The sequence below is a fragment of the Triticum aestivum genome, chromosome 5A (assembly GCF_018294505.1).
Source record: "Triticum aestivum cultivar Chinese Spring chromosome 5A, IWGSC CS RefSeq v2.1, whole genome shotgun sequence".
NCBI lineage: Eukaryota > Viridiplantae > Streptophyta > Magnoliopsida > Poales > Poaceae > Triticum > Triticum aestivum.
The window spans coordinates 532,072,254-532,082,558 of NC_057806.1; the positions used below are offsets into that span (position 1 = coordinate 532,072,254).

General features: G+C 42.3%; 1 pseudogene; it reads left to right on the plus strand.

The window, feature by feature from the left end:
• Nucleotides 1-5,311: 5,311 nt before the first annotated feature.
• Nucleotides 5,312-8,577, plus strand: LOC123101488 (ethylene-responsive transcription factor 1-like; annotated as a pseudogene).
• The last annotated feature ends 1,728 nt before the right edge of the window (nucleotides 8,578-10,305 follow it).

The window sequence follows — 10,305 nt, forward strand, 5'->3', positions numbered from 1 at the left end:
TGTTTCAAATGCTTGATTAATATTTTTATATACATGATAAAATAGAATCATCTTTTTTAATGCATGGTCAACATTTTTTCTATACACTGGTTGATCAACATTTTACAAACAGTTGTTCAACATTTTTTTCAAATGCATGATAACATATATATATATATATACATACATATATATATATATATATATATATATATATGATCAAATAATTTCACCTTTTTTAATACATGGTCAAGATTGTTTCTATACATATTTAACATTTTTCATATGCTTGATCACCATTTTTGAATTACTTAATCAACATTTTTTGTCAAATACTAGATTAACATTTTTAACTACATGATAACAAAAAATCATCATTTTTTAATACATGGTCAACATTTTTTCTATACACATGTAGCATTTTTTAAATGCTTGATCAATGTTTTTCAAATACTTGTTCAAAAAATTCAAATGCTAGATTAGCATTTTTAAAATACATGATCCAATTTATTATACAAATTTTTTATACATTTTTCGTATTCGTGATAAACATTTTTACTATACACATTTAACATTTTTCAAATGCTTGGTCAACATATTTCTAATGTTATTTTATAGACTTTTTTGTAATTTATATGTTTAGAATATTTTAAAGTATAAACAAAATAAAAAATAAAGCAAAAAACGAAATAGAAAACGTAAAAGTAGGAGGCTGTGGCCTCCCACGCTCCTGGGCAGGCTCATCTCGGTCTCTTCTTCAGTGAGGGTTCCTACCCTCTCGTTGAAGGCAAGATATAGGGGCGCCCGTGCGTCCCGGTCGGCATCAGAGTGCTTTACAGGCCCAAAGCAAAACTTCGGGCCGGTCAGGACTCAGGAGAGCCCAGCTGGGCCGGAACGTCTCTCAGCCCATTAATTTGGCCAGGCCCCCTGAGAGGTAGTGGGCATGGTTTACCAGGATCGGAGACTGGTTATGGCGAGCACGTACATGTATCGATGGCATGCAAGGGCTTTGGCTCCACGTATGTTGACAAGGCAGGACCAGTAGGGGCAAGGTGCAGATCGCCATCCATGGATTCAGGAGCATCGAGTAGTGTGCCTATCATTGGCAGGCCAATCTGCAGCTCTACCCTCTCTCCTTGTATGGTGACCGAGGCAGCAGAAGGAGCATGCTGCTCCTCGGCGGCCAAATTCACTTTTTTGACCCTTTTTTCGAAACTTCACTACGATCTGACCCCATTTTAAAAAAAATCAGAATCTGGCCCCTTTCCTACCGCCCTTGGCCTTGGCGGTAGCATATCACATCATACCGCCAGGGTCTCTGACGGTAGGACTTACCTGCGTCGTCACGCCCGTTCAATGTGAAAAAGACGCTATCGTCATGGTCCTTGGTGATAGGTTCTTCACCGTTGTTTATTGCATGCATGACCATATAAAAATTGCATGCATGTCCCTACCGCCAAAGACCTTAGGTAGGATGTTTTTCGCACTGAACAGGCGTGACGGTGTAGATAGTCCTACCACTAGTGGCCTCGGTGATAGGATGTGCTACCTTGCCGCCAAGGACAGTAGCGGAAGCAAAAAGAGTCAGATATGAAATTTTTACAAAGTGGGGTCAGATCGTGGTGACCTTTTGAAAAGGGGTCAAAACACTGAATGTGGCCCTCTTGGCTGGCACTGGATGGGCAACTCCATCACGTGGATGAGAGGAGCCGCATCGGTGTCATCATGTGATAGGACTATACATAAGTTTATCTGTTAGATTTAAAATTGCCTGTTTGCTTGCACAATTTCTACCGTAAAGGTGAGGTAAGAAAAACCTTTTTGATATTCTATGGGACAACACTGATTCTATCTATTCACTTCAAGCTTATGGCAACCTGTACCAAATTTGAATTTGTTTTCATAGTAGCTGCATGACCATTTGGAGTTGCTTTTATGTGTTTTTAGGGATGCTTTTTCTATGTGTAGTTCTTAATTTCATACAGATGTATTTTATCTTGTATAAATACTGGTGCAACTATTTCATGATTTGAGGATCTATTTCATTTCAGTGCATTCTTAAATCATTACCTTTTCTACCTTTTTGATGTGAGCAGCCACGTGAACAAAGTATACATTTCACTTGATTTGGTTGGTGTTACTAGAACCTTCGCCAAATTGGTGGTCTCATGTCAATGTCATGTTAGGTCCTTGATTTGACAATCACATATGCAGTGGACATCACCGTCTTAAGATGAGCATGCTATTGTTACTCACCAATCACGTGGCGGTATTTACCCAGGTACTCCCTCCGTCCCATAATATAAGAACGTTTTTGACACTACACTAGTGTCAAAAACGTTCTTATATTACGGGACGGAGGGAGTAGTTTCCACGAAGGCAATTTTTTATTTATGTGGAGGTTTAGTTATTCTTGTCCACAATTTATGAGGAAGTGTGTCCCTACTGTAATCAGGTTTCACTCAAGAACTAGTTGACACTTCCATGCTCTTCTCAAGCACCTACTTCTACTTTTACTAAAAAGAGGAGTCCATGGCTCAGGCTCGAGATGGTAGCAAAGCGAGGCGTGAATACGTGTTCTGAGCGTGTAGCTCCATAGCTACGCCCAGTGCACATGAACATCAAAATAATTACAGTGAATTCTGCTACCATTGCAGGAGAAGCCATCCACAACTCCTCCTCCGGAGCCACCCGTTGCGCCACTGGCACAAAGACCAACTGCATTGGGAAGTTAAACAAGTTATATCACGCTTAGCGATCACTCGTTTTATTAATTATCCCCATAGGGCGTTATCGTGAATAGAACCCTCGAGGCGCAAAGACCAACTACACCAAAGAAGAAAAGCAACCAATAGACAACATGTCGGGTGGTGTTTTTTTCCATCTCTATCGGCATTTCACCGTTGCGGGCGCTACAACAAGAAACAGACAACTACATAGAATTTCTTTCATGACTATGAACAAACACGAATATAACACTCCATACAATATGCCCGACCACATTAGGAACTCGTGGATGATTTCCCTGTACGCGTGGGTATATATGGAGTAAACTGAAAGCACCCACATCGGCGTTGTTCGTCATCCAGTCGAAGTGGCGATGAGCCCGTGACAATCCAGGAACATCTAGCTCCTCCACTTTCTGGGACGCACATCACCATTTCTTTGCTCGCATTAGCGCTTGTTCTTTTTCTCAACGAGAGCAGTACGTTTGCTCCTCGAGCGCTTAGAGACATGGGAGCCCTCTGCATTCTTCTTGAAAATTTTCTTGCCACCACCACCGGCAAACAAAGCACCCAACACCGAGAAAGCTCCCTTGCCCCTCAACCATCGAAAAACGGAGAGATGCTCCATGATCGGTGCTGGCACTTGTTCCGCCTCATACACCTCCGTCATCATCCCGTCGTAGCGCTCCTTAGGCTCAAGCTTGTTGGCCCGGACACTGGCGGCTTGCCGGCACAGGCATGGGCGCATGCTCTTCCTCTATCGGCTCAGTAAAGAAGCTCGCCGAGGGAGAGATACCAGAGGAAGCTCACCGGCTTCAGCAGATGAGGAGGATATGGAAGGCTACGCCAAACGAGAGAGCACGCAAGGCGCTTTTGTAAACAACCCGGGGAGGGCAACCGACGTTGCACGTCCCATCCATGATAGCCGGTCAGAACCATGGACGGCCGGGTCTGGGCAGGACAACCACTACGTGACCGTGCGGACCAAGCCCCTCCATGGTACCCTCTATATAGCGGGGTGGACGCAGTGCCGACGCACGCGGGCGTTGCACCACGCGTGCCACACATGCGTACCACATGGGGACCAATGAAACAGCCGGAAAAAGGCCCCGCGCGCGACTCAGCGCTACTACCGCCACGCGCCCCCGCCTGGCGGGGCCGAACCATCCCGACGCAGGATCCGGCTCTCGTGCTCTCATCCGTGCTCCCACTTAATCCTACGGTTGTCCTTTTCCCTTTTTTCTTTCTAATTTAATCATCTCCCTCCTGATTTTAAGAGGATGGGGCCGGACCTTATTTTATTTCAATCAAATCAAGCCACGTAGACGGGAGCATGGATGGGCACACGACGGGGGAGCAGGTAAGTCTCATCCCCCGACGCAAGGCAAAGGCGCCGATAGGCGAGTCTGACTGAATTGTTGTGCGCACGGCAGCAAACGAAAGGGCTCTCACTGGCGCGCCGGAAGCTGCCTCGTGCTGATGGTCCCGAGCGCGCCCGCGTCCCACCCGTCATGGACCACCAAGGTGGGTCGCCCGGTTGCGCATCGTCGAGGTAGATCGGACGGCACAGAGAACCCCCGAAAGACCCACGCGGCACGCAACCTGGAAATGGACGGCATGAAGGGCGGCACTCTTGCCCGCAAAGCCCCCTAGGAGGTGGGAATTCTGTTATACTTTAAAGGAGTGATAAAATAGTGCAACATGCAAAGAAGAAAAATCCTAGCTTAAAAGTTCCTAACAAACCAATAACCCACAACAATCTAACCCACCAAAGGCTCGGCCCAACAAACAAATGATGTCATTTTGGTTGTGACATAACTCATTCACACATCTAGACTTGCTGTAGACAAACCCATTCATATAACTTACGTGTATAATGATGACGCTAATGATTTCACACACATGCTACGAACTCAATGAAGTAGTGTTTCCATAAATAACTTAGTGGACTAGTGGCCATGAGTGATTTGCAAGGATGAATTAGAGATCTTCCCTTAATATCTTTATTGGAAAATGCTAGTGAGTACAATACGAGTATAATATAGTAGCACATGAGTGTCGTACAAACTTTTTCTCATGGAAGGGGTGTCGTACAATCTTGAGCAATTAAATGGCGTGCTACTAAAGATAAATAATCAATTATCCACCCATTCATTTCCTAGGGGCATTACTAGAAATACCACTTCTCTCAAGGGGCCGGCCCAAAAGATTCCTCCGAATGGAAATGCTCACTTCCAGATCCTACATCATGCCTTTCACCCACTCCATGTCCCCTCACCAATGCGTGGGCCCCACCACGGAAGCCCTCGCAAGGGTGAAGTTGTCATGTGCCTCCACGTATATAGGGGACTGTCCTCAACCCCATCTACCAACCTACACACCCGCTTCCCCCACTTCATTAAAAACTCTGCCAATTTCGGCGAGGCTCCATTCCCCCAATGACTACGATGAGGTACTAGCGGCCATATGCGGCGGTGTGATCCTCGCGAGCCTCAGGACGCTCGCGGTAACGTGGAGGGTGACGGAGGCAGCACGGTGGCTTGAGAAGAAGAAGCCCCGACAGACGACGCATCCTTGGGCTCAGTAAGTTTGGGAGCAGGCTCGGGATGGAGAACCACTACGAGGAGTTCGAGGTTGAATCCGGGGGCTCCGACTTGGAGCTCGGGCGTGATGGGGTGGCTGATAAGGATAACAACCACAAGGTTGTGGAGATTAAGCCGTTAGCTGCCGTCAGGATGTCCCTGTCCAAAGGTATCGGTCCCATGTCGTGATAACTGCTTTTAATCCGTGTATTAGGGTTAGTTTTCATCCTGTTTGCTGTAGAACATATTGTACTACAACAATTTCTTCTTCTTAGGTAGGACACAAAGGTTTGAAACCGTATATAAGCCTGGCCACAATAGACATTTTCTATTATCATGTTGTTTACACTTATGTTTCCTCGTTTTGTGTGGTTTAAGCGTGTATTCTTTTTAATTTCACACTATTAACACTCCTTTTCTCTCTGTAAATTGAGTGCCGACAAAAATTTATGTATTGATCCCATGGTAACAATGCAATATATGCATCAATCAGCCAAGAAAGACTTGCGGCCCCATTGTTAGGTAGGACAAAGGTTTATAAGCCATGTGTATTGTTAAATCTTGGATATTCATAAAATTTTGTATTTATGGTTTGCAACATGTTAGATCTCCATACACATGGTTAGTTCAAGGATGCGACGAGAAATTTGCAATGCTAACTTACAATTTATATAACTACCATATGATAATGCTGTCAATTGCACATGAAGTACATGCAAGTAACTCAATGGAGTAACTTTTTGTTTCTTTGAGAATAATGGAGTGACTAGCTATAGGTGATGTACAAAAATTCTAAAGTTATAAACAATCATTTACGAGAAGATATTGGTTCAACTTTTGGTTGGATGAACTCATCCAACAAACCCAGACGGAGGGAGTATGAAAGTAGTAATAAAGCCATACTATAGGTGTGTACTACAATCTTGAGCTAATAAATGAAATAACTAGCTATGAATTATTTGCAAGTATCTTAAAATTACATAAAATCATTTATGACAAGATTTTGGTTAAACATTTGGTTGGATGAACCCGTCCAATAAACTCGGACGGGCGGAGTATGACCGTAGTAGTACACTCATGCTAGAGGTGTGTAGTATAATCTTGAGCTAATTAATAAATGGAGTAAGTAGCTATGAGTGATTTGCAAATACCTTAGCATTACACACAATCATTTATGAGAAGATTTTTTTAGCATTACACACCATCATTTATGAGAAGATTTTTGGTTAAATGTAGTTTGGATGAACCCGTCCAACCTACACAGACGGATAGTGTACGACAGTAGTAGTACAGTCATAGTATAAGTGCGTAGTTCAGTATTGAGCTAATAAATGAAGTAACTAATTATGAGTTATTTGTAAGGATCTTAAAATTACATGCAAACATTTATGAGAATATATTAGTTAAACGTCCATGGGGGAGGGGCGATGACTATGAGAAGATATTGGTTAAATGTCACAAGTGTGTAGTACTATCCTCACGACCCTCAAGCCGTCGACGGTGATGCGGAGGGTGGTGGAGGCGGTCTTGTGGCCTGATAAGAAGGAGCCCTGGTGGCGTGGTGGCGGAAGTCGAGGCTTCATGGGGCTAGGCGGGCTTGGGGTCGAGCTCGGCTTTGACAACGACGACGTGGGCTTCAAGGCCAATTTCAAGGAATTAGGTTAAGGGCTAGGCCATTTTTGTTTCTCAGCCATGTTTGCCTGATTAGGCTGGTAGGCTAGTTTCGGCAATATTCCTTTAGAGAATCAATTTTGGTTGCTAGGTTGTCGATCTTGTTATTTATATTTTTTTCGTGAGATTTGACGGTGATTCTTATGTTTACTATTTATAGTCAGAAGGGATTGAAAATCTACGAAGAAGAGGTTGAATTTCTCCGTTTTGTATGGAGGTCTTGGCCTTTTGGGTTGTTGCCTTGTTTTAGATGGTTGTAGATTTGCATGGGGATTTTTCTATACTTGGTTCAGTTCTCAGTCTGAAGGATTATTCTGGTAATTGTTGAGTCCTACTAGAAAACAATCCTTGATTTTGCATCGTCGATAATGAGATTTTTGTCAGGTGGTCGATATTGGGATTTGTAGATTAATAATTATAGAATGATGGCAAAGGTATATATCATGTGTTTGTTTATCAAAAACAGGATTTCTATAAGTTGTGATTTACTTTTTTTTGTGGATGACTAATGCTTTTACCCAAACCTAAAGAGGACTGCACCAATGATGGTTCAATCTTCATAATAATTGTGATATCATAAATATGAATTCATGTCCATGATGAAATTAATTACTTTTTGTGAGACAAGCTTGTCTTTCTTCCTCTCTCTTAGCAATGACATCGATCTTCCATTGCAGATGACTTAAGCACCATGACTACAAACGATGTTGATGGTTCTGCACAAAGGTCAGTAAAGAGGAAGAGTAAGAACCAATTCATGGGTATCCGGCAGCGCTCCCGGGCTAGGTGGGGTGCGGAAATTAGAGATCCTATCAAGGGTGTCCGTCTCTGGCTTGGTACTTTCAACAGTGCTGAAGAAGTTGCACGAGCTTATGATGTTGAAGCACGCAGGATCCATGGCAAGAAGGCCAAGATTAACTTTCCAGAGGAACCAAAACTTCCTTAGAAGAGTCGTGCTCCCCCTGCTTCTCCCAAAGTACCCAAGCCAAGTGCAGCACAGGAACATAGTTTCATACCAGCATTCAACAACCTTGTCAACCAAAATGCTTTTGTCTACCCATCTGCTCACTTTGCATCAAAGCAGCCACTTGTTCAGCCTGAGAATGTGCCATTTGTTCCTCCAATGAGCACTATTGCCCCTGTTGAAGCTCCTGTTATGAATATGTACTCTGACCAGGGAAGTAACTCCTTTGGCTTCTCTAAGTTGGGTTGGAAGTATCACACCAAGACTCCTGATATATCATCCATTGCTCCCATTTCTACCATTGCTAAAGGAGCAGAACCTGTGCTTGTCAAGAATAACACCTACAACTCATTGGCGCCTCCTATTATGGAGAATAATGTTGTCAATTTCGAACCTTGGATGAGATATATTATGGATGATAGCGTGGATGAGATGATTGATAGCCTACTTAATTTTGATGTGCCTCGGGATGTCATTAGCAATAGGACCTTTGGAGCTTCGATGCCATGCCCATCCGTGGCCAATTTTTCTGTGGGAAGCAAACCTTGTATATCGGGACAAAGGGTAAGCCCTCAATTTTGGATGTTCAGTCCGAGATGATAATCTTTTCATTGCTCTGAACTTTTTGTTTTGTGTTTCAGGAATAAGGCTATGAAGATTGAAAAGCACCCTATTGTCCCCTCTGGCTAGCATATGCTTATGTCCAAGCTTAGATGCAAAAATGTTGCATCACAATTCTCTATTGTAATCGACCCATTACCTAGTTGACTGTCGCTATGTGGCAACCATTTATGAGTCCGATGAACCGTTGTCTTGTCTTTTGCTAACTTTTATGTCGTCGCTACCATTTCTGAATGTGAAGAAAATGAATCTGTGTCCAGTTTGCTTTAATCTGTGCACTTCTTCGCATTTTCTTTCCTTCTGGATGTTTATTTATTTTTGGAGATAAAAGTAGTACTCGGCTTATATTGGATTTGGTGTCAAGTTTGCTTTAATATGTGCACTTGATTGCCTTTTCCTAGTTCTGGAGTACCAGATTTACTAATCCTTGATACTAGATGTGTATGTGTGATCATACGTGGAGTCATTCCTTCTACATGTAGTTCTTCTCACCGATATAGTTAACTTACACAAACATTTAGTGCGCCTACTAATTCAAGATTTGATGGATCTGTTCCATTTCAGTGCATTCTTGATTTATTGCTATAACCTTCACAAACTTTTAATGCATTTTAATTCCCTCAACACCTCTCAATGTGAGAAGACAGATGAACCACATATACGTTTCACTTGATTTATTGCCATAACCTTCACCAAATTGGAGGTCTCATGTCACTATCATGTTAGGTCCTTGATTTGATTTAACGTCAGCATAAGTAGTGCATGTCGCCTTCTTATGATGAACATGTTATTATTACTCGACAATCACATGGCGCTCATCATAGATAGTTTACACGGAGGCTATTATATTACTCACATGGAGGTTGGTTTTCATTATCCGGGATTATCAGGAAGCAGGTCCCTTCGGTGATCAGGTCTCTGTAAAGAATTGGTTGTCACTTACATGGTTCTCTAACATGTATAATTCTACATAAAAGGAGAAGGTGAATGACTCATGGTCGAGATTAAATCAAAGTGAGGTATGAAGACAACTTCCATGCGAGTGCTTTTACAGCTACCAACCGTGCAAACAAGCTCCAAACTAGTTCGAGCAGGCCAATAATTATTCAAATCTTCTTGTTGTTTTGACGATTCATGGCTAGAGCTAGCTGGAAGCTGTTATGGAGAGCCAATTGTTTTCTTCCTGATGACTCCTAATTCTAGTCCAATCATCCAACTATGTGGGGCTACCATTTTATCATTGCACTTGTCTTGTCCCCGTTTTAAGGACAACAATTGTGTTTTTTGAGTTCCTTGAGAAGGGCATTTTGGTGACCGGGCTCCATGGAGCCCGGAATTTTTGAAAAAAAATCAAAAGTCAAAATTCACGATTGAAAAACAACTAAAAATATATGTAAGGATGCAAATCTGAAATTTATATGTGTGTGAAAATTCAGGAGGAAATACCTTGAATGTACAAAAAAAGCATGGACTTTGAGGATGAATAGTACCATGTGCAAAAAAAAAGTCACTCAATGCATGGATGTGCTTTCTTTGCTGGTGGGTTTTCCATCCTAATAGATACCAAATTATATTAAGCTAACAATAACAAAGTAGATTTTATTTTTCATAATATAGTTTCATTATAATCAACATATTTGATCTGTGTTGACTTTACACATTCTTAAGTGCACTATGAAAAAAAATAGAAACCTGTCTTATAAAACTATTCAAATTTCATCGTATGTCGAGTGTTTGTGTGTATGCCTAGAGTCAAACCATG